This window comes from Cryptomeria japonica, chromosome 2 (assembly GCF_030272615.1).
Source record: "Cryptomeria japonica chromosome 2, Sugi_1.0, whole genome shotgun sequence".
Taxonomy (NCBI): domain Eukaryota; kingdom Viridiplantae; phylum Streptophyta; class Pinopsida; order Cupressales; family Cupressaceae; genus Cryptomeria; species Cryptomeria japonica.
In genome coordinates, this window is record NC_081406.1 from 147,294,335 (window position 1) to 147,311,880 (window position 17,546).

The window sequence follows — 17,546 nt, forward strand, 5'->3', positions numbered from 1 at the left end:
TGGTTCATAGTATGGAGAAAGAGTATATGAAACATCATCCACGACCATAAAATAGAGCTATTGCAAAAAACTTGATATGAATGTTAGCCTGAAAATGTCTTAGACACAACCTAGAACCTACGGTACCTAAATGAACACTATGAACTCTATTCAAGATGGTTCGAGGGGTTCATGATGTTCAAACAAACCATTGAAGCATAATGTCAAGGATTTAGAAATGATTTACAAGTGGATTAGGGATTGAACCAACAAATTTTTAACAAGACAAGGACTCAACTAAAAATTTTGCAAGGTGACTCACTCTTGTTATGAGGGACGAATGACAAGATAACAACCGGTTAATAAAATATACTGATTACCAGTTGTCAAAAATAAAGACTGGAATATCGTAGTATTCTGATTAAAAGTTAACTACCACTTGGGTCCTTCGTATCACTTGAGATCCTTGAACCAGTTGGGGTCTTCATACCACTTGGGATCTTCAGTCAATTTGTGACCGGTAAACCATCTTCTGCAAAATACTGATAGTCTAAAGACTATACATTCAATAATACACAATATCAGTTGAGCATAACTCATACATCAAGAAAGTGTGTGTCCATCAATGACAATCAAAAAATCATCAAAATGCCAACAATCTCCCCCTTTGGCATTGATGGCAACACTTAGGAAAATTTTGACATCTAAGTGTTTTTCCAACAATAACAAAAAAGATGCTACAATCAAAATTACTCCCCCTAAGCATATATACTCCTACCTTTGAAAAAATTACAAGTAAGTGCATGAAATGATAACATTCACCAAATTTTTTAATGTAATGTACACTACTCCCCCTTTGCCAACAATGACAAAGTAATGCAAAGTAACCCCTTTTTTCTTATACAATGAAATAGAGTAGATGTTCATGACAATAAGGAATGAAATTTCTCAAAAAACAGATTTAAAGTTCTGCACAAAAGTTTTCATGTCCGATGTCCATGACTCAAGTAATGAGGTAGCAACCTCACTTTCAGTCTTCATCTGGAATGCCAGTTCTTCCATTGCATCGATGGTACTCATCCTGTAACTCTGATTGGAGTTGAGCTTTCTGTTTGAGCACATCTTCACAAAACAGATGGGGTTGGCAGATTTTACTCAAAAGTAATTTACCCTCACCTATAGCAACACTGATATCATTCTGCTGCTTCAGTAGTTGTGTCTTGAGCTCATTCATTTTCTTGACTAAGGTAATATTGAGTTCCTTTTCATGGTTCTTTCTTGTAGTTGCTTGAGCAACATCTTCCAGGCATTGTACTTGGTCCTCTACTCTGATACAAAGAAGTTTGAGCTTGTATAGAGAGGAGTCGATACTGGGGAGGTTAGTAATGGGAATTAGACTGGTAAGGGTGTCAACTGCAATTTGTATGACATCCTTTTCTTTCTTCTTCTGCAATTCTTCCAGTCTCTCCTATACAAGTTTGGTGCCTCGAAGTAGCTTAGACTCATCTGCAGATTGAGTCAGACATGCAAGAGTTAGATCAATAGGACTGGTGGAATCAACCTTCTTGGTTTGATCACTGGTTGCCTTAGGAGTCTTCCCTCCTTCTTTGGTCTTGATCTCCATTTTTTTTCTCTTCTCTGCTTCCTTCTCCTCTTCCACTCTTTTCTTTTCTTCTTCTCCAGCTCTTTCTTTTTCTCCTCTTCTTGTTTCTTCTCCATTTCTTCCTTTTTCTTATCCTCTTCCTTCTTTTTCTTCTCTTCCTCCTTCTTCCTTTCTTCTTCCTTCCTCTTGTCTTTTTCTTTCTTCTTGTCTTCTTCTTTTCTATTATCTTCTTCTCTCTTCTTCTCTTCTTCTTTTCTCTTATCTTCTTCTTGCCTTTCTTTTTCCTCTTGTTCTTTCTCTACTTTCTCTTTGTCCTATTTCTCTTTCTCAGCTTTTTCTTTGTCAGAAGTGATATCCTCATTATCTAATGCATCAACATCAATAGGGTCAATTTGTTCTGTCACTCTTTCACCTTGACTGTCAAATACCTCATCCAGTTTGCTTGAGGATAGGTTAGGTTCTTGATTAGTCTTCCTAGTGGCTTCAGATACTCGGTGTATTTCAACAATAGCTTTAACATGTATGTGTGTATCCTTTTTTGCTTCAGAAGTTTTACCTTCTAGTAACCTGAGTTGCCTTCTTCTAATAAAGAAGATGCCTTTGTTCTTATCCATAATTTTAAATAACTCAGAATTTGAAGCATCACGAAAGTACTGTGCAAAATGTTTCTCCCTGATCTCTTGTTCTTTCAATGGCGATACGCCATTTATTATCCAAAGAATTATACAAAGAATTTGGAGTAACAAATTTAATCTCAGAAGGCGACCAATCATTAATACAAATATTTAATGACCTCCTGTTCTACCTCCTCTTTCTCACTATCATTAAAGTCACCAAAATGTTCCTTTAAGTCATCATGCAATTTCCTCCTAATATTCTTTATTGTCCTCTGACAGTGTGTCATTGGTTTATAAGAGGTAATATCTATATTTACCAGTGCAAAAGTTGCTAGTACATTACCGGTAGACTTTGGCTTTTTGCTTTATTGCCTTATCTTCTTTATTTGAATCTCTGGTTTAGTGTCTTCTTACTTCGGTGAGTGAGTCCTGTATTTCTACTTGCTCTCGAATACTTTTGTCGAAATGATCTCAGGTTTCTTTCTGGCTAGTGACCGCTTGGTCACTTTCAGACTGGCAGATGTAACCGATGCAGATACTGATGGCACTTCTTTGCCCTTTTTTTTCTTCATTTCCTCAATTGGTGTGACCCTCTCCAAGTAAGTACCGGTTCTTTTCTTCTTTGCATCCTGTGGTAAGGCAAGTAGGGTAGAGGCATACCCGATCAATATGTCATTCACCACTTCATACCCAATAGGGCCAACTACTTCCTTTCTAGGTTCCACAACTTCCATTATGCAGTCATCTATCCTTATTATGAAGCAAATGTCATCTTCATACTTCATCATAATATTACCATATATCCTCATTCTTTGGCTCATCTTTCATTTGAATTCATCAAAATACTTATTTAGAACCTCAGGATATGCAGTTCCTTCTGCTTGTAGACTCTCCTTAATCTATTTGGAAATCGGTAGGTCAGTAGACCATTGAACATCACCTACTCTAGGGAAATAACCTTGAAAATAGACGAATAGACTGACTAGAAGTTGGCCAAACTTGAACCTCAGTGATTTATCCTATTTGATGGATTTCAGATTCACCAACAATTGCTTCTGTAAGTAGGTACATAGGTCATATTTAGTATCTTCCTTGATCATCCTATAAGAAGCATTCAACACAGCAACATGGACAAAATTCATTCTGCTGGCATAAAATATTTTGTAACCAATCACCATGCAAGTGTATTTTACTAGATCAACAAAAATGGTGTTGACGGTCATTGCCCGTTGGTCACTCACAAAACCGGTGAGCTCTGTCATTTTAGTTTTGGTGACCTTCCATAGAACTAGTACTTCTCAAACATTTCAGAATCTGGTGACAGCATGAATCGCTTCCGGTGTGATGTCATGGGTCCGCTCGAGATACATCTTTTCACCATGCACTCTGCTGAGGATAATGTGAATATGTTCTATTAATTCTTCCAGAAAGTATACCGCATTGTGAAGTTTCATCTCCTCGAAGATGCTATACTCTGGTTTGATCTTCTTGTCATCTCCATAGAACAGACTTAGTTGGGAGTGAATTACTAGGGATCCTAGGTCTTCCAACTTACAGCCTATATACCCTAAAACATCTCCCTCGACAATGACTCCGACGGGAATTTGAGATAGGGCATTGTATCTCATTTTATTTTGAATAAACTCAGGTGTATCTTTAGGTGCACTAGAACTAGAATGTGATGCAAAAGCCATAACCAAATGATAAGAAAGAATTTTTGGAAAATACCTTCACAATCTGAAATTTAGGTTTTCCAATATCGCGCACAGTTCACAACTTCAGTTGCTAGTTCACCGCTTAGTGTTCTTCACTAATTGCTTGAAGATGATTGCAAGATTTCACACATGATTTCTCCAAACAATAAACAAATTGCTTTGGTTGCTCTTCTCTTGAATATTCTTCTTTTGTAAACAGATAAGTGAAAATGACAACGAAAACCCTTTTAAGCAAACTCTCACCGACCATAATAAATGCATCACTGCTAGGGTACAAACCCTAATTTTGCCTTTTAATTCTTCAGATCTTCTGCCAATTGACAGGTAACATATACTGGTAGAGGTCTTTACTGATATAAACCGGGGGTTCAAAATATTTCATTGATATGTTCCCCCTAAGCTTTTCTGAAGCTCAGTTTGCCGGTTTAGAGACTTCCACACTAGGTGCAGAAGTAGGTTCATCCTGTGACTCTTCTTCTGATTTATTTTTCCAAGTTTTATTCATTTCCACTTGAATGGTTTCAACATCAATATTTCCTTCTCGAGTGATCGGTATATCACCCGATAGGTTCTTTCTCAGTCTACAAGTTCTGGCAATGTGTCCCAGTTTGTTGCAATTATAGCATAACATTCCAGGTGTTCTCCATGGTCCATTATTCATACTTCCATTCTTCCTTCTGCATGTTGCAGTAGTGTGACCACTACAATGATAAATCAAACAAGTTGCTTTCCAACTATTTGCCGCTTGATAACCGACTGACCGATGGTCATAGGTATTGTACCGGTTGGGATTCTGGTTCACAGGAAGTTCCTGAATAACTCCTTGAGTCCTTGAAGAATATCTCCCAGTGTTGTGCAAAACTGACCTGCATTCAAATGCTCTATACCCAAACTTGTTGCATGCATAACAGTTTCCATTGAATCTATTGGATCTAGGCATATTGTTTTGAAAATAAGGAAAATTGTTGTAGGCCTTCCTTGTACACACATTGGTAGTATGTCCTTCTTTGAGATAATTAAAGAAAACAGGTTTAAATTTTTACATACCTTTATCCTTGGATGTCGGTTGCTTCTTTGATGCTTCAGCTTTTGTTCCAAAGGTCTCACCTTCCTCATACCAAGAGAAACCAAGTCTAGTGGTATTCTTTACTGGCTTTGCCGATTCTAGCTTTTGTTCTAGCTTAGCAGTACTTTGATTGAATTTGGCAAGTATTTCCTTTGACTCAGTAAGTTCCTTGGAAATAATAGCATTGGATTCCATCAAGGTTGCATTCTCAGAGATAGCCATGTTTAGTTCACCTTGTATTACTTCTTTTTCCACTTTACTCCCCTAGAGATGAGTGGTAAGGGTATTGATTTCTTGCTTCGGCTTGGAGATCTCATGATCTTTGTATTTTACTAGATCTTCAGCTTTCCTTCTATTCTCAAGCTCCTAACTCATTCTGATAGCAGTCTTTCCAACTCCCTTCTCAAATTGATTTTAGATTCATTCAGTTTTTCAACTTCTTGAACTAGGGCATCCATGTCAACTTCATCAAAATAACTATTTTCAATGAGTTCCATCAGTTTCTCAACATGCTCTCTTGTTTTGGCCAAAGAGGCTTTATACTTGACTTTGAGTTCATCATAGGCTCTCTCAGTCTAAGTGAGATGACGAGTAAGTTCCCTCACACTGTATTCCCCCATATCTCCTTCCAAGTGGTTAGACTTATAGAAAGGTTGGCTCTGATACCAATTGATGAATACTAAGAGGGGGGGTGAATTAGTATACCAAAAAATACTGTAATCAATCTTTTAAACAATTTAGTAGATAACCGGTGCAACAAATTCACTAATAAACTGGTTAAGATAAGTGCAAACCAAATAGAAAACAAAGCATTCACCCACAAAAGAACAATCACCATAACACAATATATTTGACATGGAAACCCAAATGGGAAAAACCACAGTGAGTAGAAACTCACAAGTAACTATCTACAGAATAGTAACCAAACTGGCTAAGGTCAGACCGGTTAAGGTCTTACAATGTTCTTCACCAGAATAGATCCTGTTAGGAATCTAGATCTTTGATAGGAGATAAGTCCTGTTAAAGACTACCTTGTTAAAGGATTTCAGGATCCACAGTTGTGAACCACCTTGTTAGAGGATTTACAAAGGCTAGCACAGTATGCTTAATTAGATCCTAGCACAAGTGAATGATCTAGATGCTAGCATAGTATGCTTAATTAGATCCTTGATAGCTCCTTGTTAATGCATTTCAGCATTACTTCAGTCTTCAATATCTCCACACTCTATCTCTTCACATAGACCTAATCTTCTCTTCAATGATTGCACATAACCTTTTCTATTCTATATCTCACACATGCAAACTCTAGACATGATGTCCTTATAAAGGAATCTGATTTCATGTCGGTCCAATAGAATTCGACTACAATTTCCTAGGTATAGTGCATCTAGACACATTTGGTAACACGACACAAACACATTGCCAAAGTGTCGTTGGATGATAACTCATCACATATTATAGTAATACTGGTTGGTAACTCATCACATATATATACCAATTACTGGTTGTCCAAAATGAAGACTGGAAGAGCATAGTGTTCCGATCAAAAGTTAACTACCATTTGGGTCCTTCGTACCACTTGAGATCCTCGAACCGCTTGGGGTCTTCATACCACTTGGGATCTTCAGTCAATCTGTGATCGGTAAACCATCTTCTGCAAAATACCGATAGTCTAAAGACTATACATTCAATAATACACAATATCGTTTGGAACAATTACCGGTTGAGCATAACTCATACATCAAGAAAGTGTGTGCCCATCAATGACAATCAAAACATCATCAAAATGCCAACATAAGTTACCTTTAGTTTTATTACCAGTAGCAATCAGTTCTCCTTTGCATCCTAAGATCCTGCAAACTCCACTCTTAAACTCAAGATGATAACCTTTGTCATTCAAGTGACCAACACTCAACAAGTTATGTTTTAAACCTTCAACCCAAAATACATCATCAACATTATTCATACCATTCAAAGAGATAGAATCTTTACCTTTAACCATACAAGGTGAATTGTTTCCAAATCTTACTACACCGCAATCAAATTCTTTAAGAGAAATAAACTTGTTCTTATCACCGGTCATGTGGTGTGACCAACCACTATCAATAATCCATTCATCACTGTTGTCAATGTGAGATACTAAAGCCTTCTTTTCAGACAAATCTTCCTTAACAACAACAAAGACAATCACCTCATTGTCTTCATCCTTAGATTCCTCATCAGTGGCACCTTCATCAACTACAACATAACACTGTTTCTTTCTATTTGATCATTATTAGGATAGTGTGCAGCAATGTGTTCTATATTGTTACAAGAGAAACATTTGAGAGGCAACTTACCTTTGTACTCACCTATGCCTCTTGGAAGTCTTTTAGCCAATAGAGATTCAAATTCCATCAAATTACCTTCATCATCTGCATCAGCTTTACTACCGCGAAGATGACTTATCCTACATTCATGACTTTGACAAATATCTTTCCCTTTTCTCACCAATACACTAGATACAAATGGTTTAAAATAAGATCCTATCTTAAGTACACTATTATCAAAACTACTTAACTCAAAAGCAATGAGCTTACCAATCAAAGAATCAATAGTAACCTTATCATTAATAACTGGCCTCAACTCTTGAATAGCAGACACTCTAATGGCATAGGCAAGAAATAGGGTTCTAAGCATCTTATTCACAATTGTGTCTTCTTCTATAGTACCACCAACACTCTTGATTCTACTGACAACTTCTTTAATCCTCTGTCGATACTGAGTAATATTTTCAGCTTCCATCATTCTCATATCATCAAACTTTCATCTAAGACTCTCTTCTTTAGCCTTTTGAACATGCTTATCACCACCATATATTAATTCCAACTTCTCCCAAACATCAAAAGCAATCTCTAAACCATGGACATCAATATATTCAGTATCAACCACTGTACTTACTATGGCTTCCAGTGCTTGAATGTTTTCTTGCTACTCCTTCAACTGATCTGCAGTCAGAGGACTAGTAGGAGGTACCTACTGAGTAATAACATGCTACCAAAACTAAGCACCCATACCTTTGATATATATCTTTATATTCTATCACTCCATATCCAGTAGGTGTCCTTAGTGAATTTGGGACCCTCCTTCTTCAACATCTTCCTCAAATCTTTTCCTCAAGTTATTAAACTTCTGCACAAAGAGGACCTAATACTTTGATACCAATTGTTAATGTGAGGATCCGGTTAACACTGAGATGTGGGGGGGGGGGGGCTGAATCAATGATAACAATAAATTGCAAATGTTCACCAATTTGAATAATACTTCATAAAACAGTTCATAACCAGTATCGGTAGTTGATCAAACAATCAATTAATGCAGATTTACCAAAACATTACTGGTAACAACTTAAGTGTTCATCATTAAGTAAAGACATCAAATGCATAACTGATAAATTCATCCACAATATGAACACAAGGATTTTTCATGTGGAAATCCAAATATGAAAAACCACGGTGGGAATTGGTACCCACAAAATATGCACTCTTTCAGAATACGCCCTGTTAAGATCCTAGCCCGATTAGGAGCTTTACAAAAATGCCCAGTTAAGAGAAGACCCTGTTAGGAGTCACCCAGTCAAAGGATTTTACAAATTAGCTCTGTTAGGAGCTTTACCCTATTAGGAGTAACCTCGCTGGAGGATTTAAACTCAATTTGTTGAGCTACCCAGTTAAGGGATTTATACAATCAGGCCTATTAGGACCTACCCGATTAAGTGACTTTAATGCTGTTGCAATTGTTAGGAAACAACAGATAAATGATCTAGACTCAGCACTTCATAGCTTGCTATTATAGATCCTTGTCCATCCAATCTTCCTCTCATGCAGACATCTCAATCTAGTTTGACACACACACACACTTCTCTGATTATCGACACACTTAACCTTCTCAAATTCTTCCTAAATAAATTTTACAATTAGGTGAGTTACAAAACCCTAACCTACAATGAATCTACATCATAGATTACATCAGATCATTATAAATCATTATAGATCATTACAATAAATTACAAGACAATTACAACCATTGAATGATCATAACTCATCACCGCACATCAATCTGATAAGTTGTCAAACCCTTATCACATTTTGCTAAGCACTTTTCTTCTTTCCAAGAAATTCGATCCTTGTATGCACCAAAACAACATCTTATCTCTTTACACATATTCTAACACGTCATCATCAACTTATGAACATGAAAAGAATCGCCACCAAACCATAAATCATCACCGGTCAAAGATCTTGATACCAGTTCTCAAACCTTAGTTGATTATACAACAATCAATAATAAACATGACTTCTAGTTCTCCAAACATGATGTGGTTTATGACATAGACTCCTTATGATGTCATAAGCACACATTCCAAACCGTAACACCTGACTCAACATGGATCTCTACTGCAATCATCTCCTTCTTTGTTCTTTCTTATCGGTTCACTGCTACTTAGCATTTTTGCTATCCAACTCAATCCAATTCAATCTATTACCAGTTAGACTTAACCAGTAGACTTAGATGACATACCAAGCATAAACAAACATGGACAAGTATGGAAAAACATGGTTTCCATCAATGAAAATACAAATAATTGATCATCAAGCATCATATCATAATTATATCATCACCAATAGTCCATCAATATATCATCGCGAATAGTCCTTTACCGATACACCATCATCTCCATTAGTTATGCCAACACTAGGGTCCATGAAAAGTGCACACGGGTCAACTTTTTTTCTTTACTGCAGCATATGATAACTTATTTGGATAAATTTTTGTTCTTCTTCTTTTTTGTTGGACCACATATTAATTTGACCACTCACTAAACCTACATAGGATACAATAGATTGTAGTGACTCAGCAAGGCTTGTCTTATGAGAGGTTGTGGAATTAGGATCTTTCAGCCTATTTATCAACTCAAGTTGTTTTTTGTTGTTTTAAATTTTCCCTAATATGCTTTCTTGTGTTCGTGGGGGATGCCTAGGAATTGGGGGAGGGGTTGGTTGTGCCTCTTCTTTAGAAGGCTCTTCATGAGGAGGTGGTGGTGGGTTTTCAACATTTTTAGATGGATTTTGATTTCCTGAAATTTAAAACAACTTTCAATTTAAATACCTAATTTAATCCATATTTTAAACAAAATTAGAGAGTAAAAATACAGAAATACATACCTCTTCGACCCCCTCGACACCGTGGTGTCATTTTGATGAAGGTCTCACACTACTGGAAGCTAAAACTATGTCTCTATTTGGTGTGTACAGTGTGGAAGGCAAGATATGCAACTCAAAATACGGGTTTAGCATAATATAATCTCTAAAATGCGATTTTGGCACTTTTAAATATTTGCTTTCATATTTGGCGCATGCCTTATTTGGTGCACGCCTTATTTGGCATGTGCCAAATGGCTTGTTGGGGACCAAAAAGATTTTTGGCATCTTTTTGATCTCCCATCTTGGTGCATTCGCTCAATTGTGTTTTGGAGTATTACAACATTAGATGATAATATTACAGTATCAGAGGACTAGTTATGAGTTCATACAAATGTGTAGAGATTTATTCCAATGGTATTTTGGCTGTCTTATGAATTTTCCAAAACTTTAGAGATGGATTTTGTGGTCCACAGTTGAAGATGGCTAAAGGTGACTATTCCGATGAATAGTCTATCAAACTAGGTATAGTTTTATGGTCTGCATTATGGCACATTGCTTTATCATTGCTTGAGATTGTAATATGATGATGGTAGATGCAAATGCTTGATATATATATCAATTATTATATTATCATTGGATCTATAGTTGAAATTACAATAATTTGAGTATTGGCTTGTACAGTCATAGTGTGATAGTTTGTAAGAATGTGTTGCGTTCCTCCACCTTTAGTTGTTTTGGGTGGTGTGACAAGTAATGATTTGTCTATGTTGGTGTCAGGTGATGCTATGTTGATCATCTACAAGAATCTTGGTGGTCTACATCATGTTTTGAGTAAGATTGGTTGGTTTGATTTAACGGTTCTATCCTTTGGAGCTAACTTGTGCAGTTTTGGTCCATGTGGTTGCATGCAGAGTTGTAAGAATTGATTTGGGATGGATAGGAAGGTGTTCCGACATGGTGTGGTCCTTCACACGTTTCATTCTTTCCTCTGCATTTCCTTGGATATTATTTTTTGACCGACTGTTTGTATCATACACATTACATCTAATTAGGCTAACCTAATTGATGTTTCTTTGGTTGTGAATGGTATATAAAGATGAAATCCATTTGGAAGATGAGATATGGTGTGAGTATGAAATATGAAGTTGTGTATGGTTTATCTTGTGAGTGCAAACATTTGCAAGTGTAGTTGAACAGTAATGAAGTCAATTTAAGATTTGTAATAACAATGAATTGTAATCAACATTTCAGAGGATGCATTCTTCTATTGTTCATCTATATTGATTCATTCTATTTATATCTATTCTCTCTTACCCCAAAGAAGTGATCTTCATTGTTTGCATGTCCATTGTATCTTGCCCTAAGGTTGTGCACCTTAGTCTTGCAAGTCAAAATTAGGAGTAGTGAGCTTCCTTGGCCTTGAGCCTAAAACTTTGTAACTTATTTTCATATTGTGGGGTTGTTCTCACCATGGCTCTATCGTCATGGGGTTTCCAATGCAAATCTTGGTGTTCGTGAGTGATTTCTCTTTTCTATTTCTATTCTTTAATTCTGCACTTATGGTAATTGGACTGAATGGTAACTAAATGGTTAAATCAATTAAGTATTTATATATGTTGATTCATCCTCCTCTCAACATCCAAAAGGGTTCAACAATTGGTAAGAGAACAAGATTCCTGAAAAAAAAGTATATATTATAGATTATAAAAAAGTCATGCCAACTAATTTTCAATAGTTTTTTAAATTGTTTTCAATAAAAAATGCTATTTGAACATTTAGAATTGGAGAGAAAGTATTTATAGATTTGTATTAGAACTGTTATATATTGTATTAGAACTGTTATATAGTGAAAATAGTGATCAATTTTTAGAGTTTAATGGAATAGATGTTGTGCAATTCTGGACGTGAAGTGGAAAGAAGCGGATGATTTATGCATTCCATGCCTATGGATCCCTTAAAGTATAGAACGTTTATAAGAACAAAATTCAATCACTTTATTGATGAGTGATGGGTAAGTTCAATTTTTCAGGGTTAAGAGGAAACGATAAGAGCTGTAGGATGAGGTGTGTAAATTATCTACGTCCAGATCTCAAGAGAGGCAATGTTACTCCACAAGAAGAACGTTTGATCATACAACTTCAAAGCCGATGGGGTAACACGTTAGAAACAGATTATTTTTTCATGGTATTCATAGTTTTCGGTGATCGATTATGACAAGCCAGATATAATTTTAATGATAACTCTACGATGATAGAATATTACAAGCCAGGGTACAATTTTAATGATAACTCTATGGTGATAGATTATTACAAGCCATTTAAAATTTTAATGGTATCGAAGAATTCATAATTTGGATTATGGGTAACTAGTAATTATTCACACTCTTTCCTGCTTTAATCTCACTGCATTACAGGTGGTCCCTAATTGCTCGACTATTACCTGGTAGGACAGACAATGAGATAAAAAAACTACTAGAGAAGAAGGCTTAAAAGAAAAGTTCATGCACCAAATACTGAAAATCAATCTTCCAAACGTTGTATATATTCTTCTTCTATGCCAAATCCATTTGTGCAGCAAAACAGTGGTGTAGAATTTGATGGAGGGCCACAGGCACAGATTAATCTGCAGTCGAGTGTAACACTCAACAACATTGTGATAGATTTTGAAGAACAGCTGGCAAACCAGGAAATCATTGATTCAGTCAGAGTTACAAACGGGATAAACAACTTGGAGGAATGTAGTTGTAGTGGGGTAGTTGAGGGCATGACAATGCCTTACGAGGAGGAGTCGTAAAAAGCCATGTTATCTGAGTTATACGGGCATGTTACTCATTGAGGAGCACTGTCTCAATTCAATGGATTTTAACTGTCCTTATTAGAGGCTCTCATATATTCCAAACCTAATTTTCAAAGCCGTGTGCATACAAAGCTCAGATTGACTTGACTTCTGCACTGGGTCTACTTCTTACATGATTGATTGTAATTGAATAGAATTACAAAGAAAGTGTGTACTGAAAATGGTATTAGTTAAAGCTTTAGGTAGTGATAAATACTTATGTTTAAAATATTGTTGTAGAGTTTGTTTTATAATAGAAAAATGTAATGTGATTATGGTTCAAGTAATATGTGTTTGTTTGTTTTACTTTTTTATTTATTCTAGTTTTAGTTTTATTTTTTCTATTTTGTAAAACTAATAGTTGGTATATTTGTTCTCTTTATAAGATTATTTGTTTAGATGTTTTAGAAACAAAATAAAATGAATATGAAATTGTTGATATGATGGTGTGAATGCTTCTTTAGTTTTTGTTCGATATATGATATAATTTTGTTTTTGTTATGTCAATGGTTGTTTTGTGTTTGAAATGTCAAATAAATTATAAATGGTACTGTGATCACTTTAATGCATGTTCATTTTGAAGATTTATTATTTGTTATTGTTGATACTTAACCAAGCATGGTCAATAATTGATCCTTGTAAGTGGCTATTCTTGTTGGGTGGGAAATTCATATTGTTGTTTCTCAAGAATGTTTTAATAAGTTTGAATTTACATTATATTCATTAATCAATATTGAAGTGAGAAAGAATTAATACACCATCATTGTTGTTATTATTTTTCTATGATAGGGAAGATGCAACATAGACAAAAGTATAGTTGATAATGGCCAATTAAAATACTAGAAAATATTAATTGTTGCAGTTACCTACCATGATCCATGACTTCAAAAAAGGCCACAATTTTATTTGGATACATAATCTTGATGTGGCCTGAAAAATAAATGGAAGTTTTTTCTCTATTTTTTAAAAAGTTCCTAGTGCCCAACTTAGGAATAATTTAGGAGTACATCAAGTGACACAAATTTCTCCTAGACATGATGGATACACAATGCTAAATTGAAAATTAATGAAGAAATATTACCTCATTGTGTGTGAAGAGGGGAAAATGATTAGCAAGGTGGATTCAAGTGGTTAGTGTACAAATAAAACACTAAAAGATGTTAAAACATGAAGCATACATAAAACCACATAAAAAACATGAATAAGATGCATATACCTTGCAAACCTTTACCTCTCCCTTGGATTGAGCCTTTGGTGAAGTTGAATAGCGCCTCTCTTCAACTTGATTGGTTGGGCTCCTCTTGCTTGCTTGATGTGGATGGCTTTGGCTCTCCAATGTTGTGCACCAATGAGATGGATCTTGGAGGATGATGGAGATGAGATGATTAAGTGTGGATGTAGGATGATTTTGACATGATGAGGATGCTAAAATGATTTTCCTAGGCTCAAAAAGGCAGCATAAGATTACTAAACTTGGAGATGAAAAATGAAGGGATGGTATCCTCAATTTATAGGACGAGGAGAGGAAAAATGGATGGCTAGGATGGATTCAAGATGAAGGGGTAGGATTGCTTGTGAGCTTCCACAAAGCCCAAGAGAGGGTGTGGAGACCAAGAGATATCCCTTAAAGGAATTTCTTGTCTCCACACTCCTCAAGGTACATTGGGAAGACTTCCCAAGGTACCTTGAGAAGAGCAAAGTGCATTGGGAAGACTTCCCAATGTGCCTTGAGAGGAGCAAGGGATAAGACATTCCTTGAAGATATCGGGAGGAGGAATTTAAAATTCTCCAAAAAGGGATAATCATGGGGATTGGAGGAATAAGAAGGAATTAAAAATTCCTTGGGAGAGGAGATGCCTAGAGGATTGTGAGATTTTGAAAATCTCACATTCACCTAGGAAAAGAGCATTAAAAGCTAGTAGTTGGATGGAAGGGACAAGGAGTTGACTTGGTGGCTAATCATGATGATTAGCCATTAGCAACTCATTAGGAGGGGGATTAGAGGACATGTTAGGTGGGATTAGGATTTGATGTAGGATTTGACTAGGAGAGAGAATGAGTGGAGGGAATAAAAAATTAGAAAAATAAGGCTAAATGAGTTTAAGGAATTTCTAGAAGACTTTATTAGGTGAATGATGAATTAAGAAGATGATCTGTAGGAATCATGTAGGTTAACTAATTAATTGAAATTAATTAGCCAAGAGGAAGATTTGTGAAGATTTAATCTTTTAGAAGAATAAAGAAAGGAATTGATTTATTAAATAAATTAGTCACATACTATAGTGACAATATTAATAATTCACACTCTTTCCTGCTTTAATCTCACTGCATTACAGGTGGTCTCTAATTGCTCGATATTTACCAAAAAAAACTACTAGAGAACAAGGCTTAAAAGAAAACTTAATCTACCAAATACTGAAAATCAATCTTCCAAACGTTGTATATATTCTTCTTCTATGCCAAATCCATTTGCGCAGCACAATAGTGGTGTAGAATTCGATGGAGCGCCACAGGCATAGATTAATCTGCAGCCCAGTGTAACACTCAACAACATTGTGATAGATTTTGAGGAACAGCTGGCAAACCAGGAAATCATTGATTCAGTCAGAGTTACAAACGGGAAAAACAACTTGGGGAATGTAGTTGTAGTGGGGTAGTTGAGGGCATGACAATGCCTTACGAGGAGGAGTCGTAAAAAGCCATGTTATCTGAGTTATACGTGCATGTTACTCATGGAGGAGCACTGTCTCAATTCAATGGATTTTAACTGTCCTTATTAGAGGCTCTCATATATTCCAAACCTGATTTTCAATGCCGTGTACATACAAAGCTCAGATTGACTTGACTTCTGCACGGGGTCTACTTCTTACATGATTGATTGTAATTGAATAGAATTACAAAGAAAGTGTGTACTGAAAATGGTATTAGTTAAAGCTTTAGGTAGTGATAAATACTTATGTTTAAAATATTTTTGCAGAGTTTGTTTTATAATAGAAAAATGTAATGTGAATATGGTTCAAGTAATATTTTTTTGTTTTACTTTTTTATTTGTTCTAGTTTTAGTTTTATTTTTTCTATTTTGTAAAACTAATAGTCGGTATATTTGTTCTCTTTATAAGATTATTTGTTTAGATGTTTTAGAAACAAAATAAAATGAATACGAAATTGTTGATATGATGGTGTGAATGCTTCTTTAGTTTTTGTTCGATATATGATATAATTTTGTTTGTGTTATGTCAATGGTTGTTTTGTGTTTAAAATGTCAAATAAATTATAAATGACCTATTGTGATCGCTTTTTTTATTTTATTTTTTTATTTTTTTATGATCGATAAAGGTAGAGCCAAAATTTATATTAATTATGGTTAAATACAGAGATTATTCACTGAGTTTCATAACATTCAAAAAACACTCGTTCTCAGAGAACCCAGCATAACATAGTACCCTCAACGGGTTGGAAACCGTTAGGCTTATGATTAGCTATTTTATTAGAGCCATAAAAAATTTAATAGCCTGGAGAAAAAAGGACTATCAATGATAATGGCATATTTCCAACTGCCTAGAACTAGAGTATTTAAACATGCAAGTATGGAGGCAAAATAAAATATACAAATTTATGATTAAGTATCAGGTAGGGAAATTGAATTATCAACAAAAGGGAACCTAGCTTGCAGAGGGAAGATCAGGTTGTGACAGCTCCAATCTTGATCAACCATGACCTCTACCTACTGAACAACCCCGGCCACAACCCGCACTCCTACGGCCTCTGCTTGAGCCACCTCCGCAACTCTGCCCAGGTTTTGCTTCTGCTTCTGCAGCTTTCATAGGAAGGATTCCATTCATTTTGCAAACTAGAAGAGATCCTCCTCTTTTCCTTAAGCCTCTAGGTCATCTCCTAAGAATCTCCACTTGAGATAGCTCACACCTATGCTGGCCTAACCAAGCATGGTCAATAATCACTTTAATGCATGTTCATTTTGAAGATTTATTATTTGTTATTGTTGATACTTAACCAAGCATGGTCAATAATTGATCCTTGTAAGTGGCTATTCTTGTTGGGTGGGAAATTCATATTGTTGTTTCTCAAGAATGTTTTAATAAGTTTGAATTTACATTATATTCATTAATCAATATTGAAGTGAGAAAGAAGCAATACACCATCATTGTTGTAATTATTTTTCTATGATAGGGAAGATGCAACATAGAAAAAAGTATAGTTGATAATGGCCAATTAAAATACTAGAAAATATTAATTGTTGTAGTTACCTACCATTATCCACGACTTCAAAAAAGCCACAATTTTAGATGGATACATAATCTTGATGTGGCCTAAAAAATAAATGAAAGTTTTTTCTCTATTTTTAAAAAGTTCCTAGTGCCCAACTTAGGAATAATTTAGGAGTACATCAAGTCACACAAATTTCTCCTAGACATGATGGATACACAATACTAAATTGAAAATTAATGAAGAAATATTACCTCATTGTGTGGATATGACATGGACTTATACGATGGAACAAATGTTTTATTAGAACTTGACACACTAGGC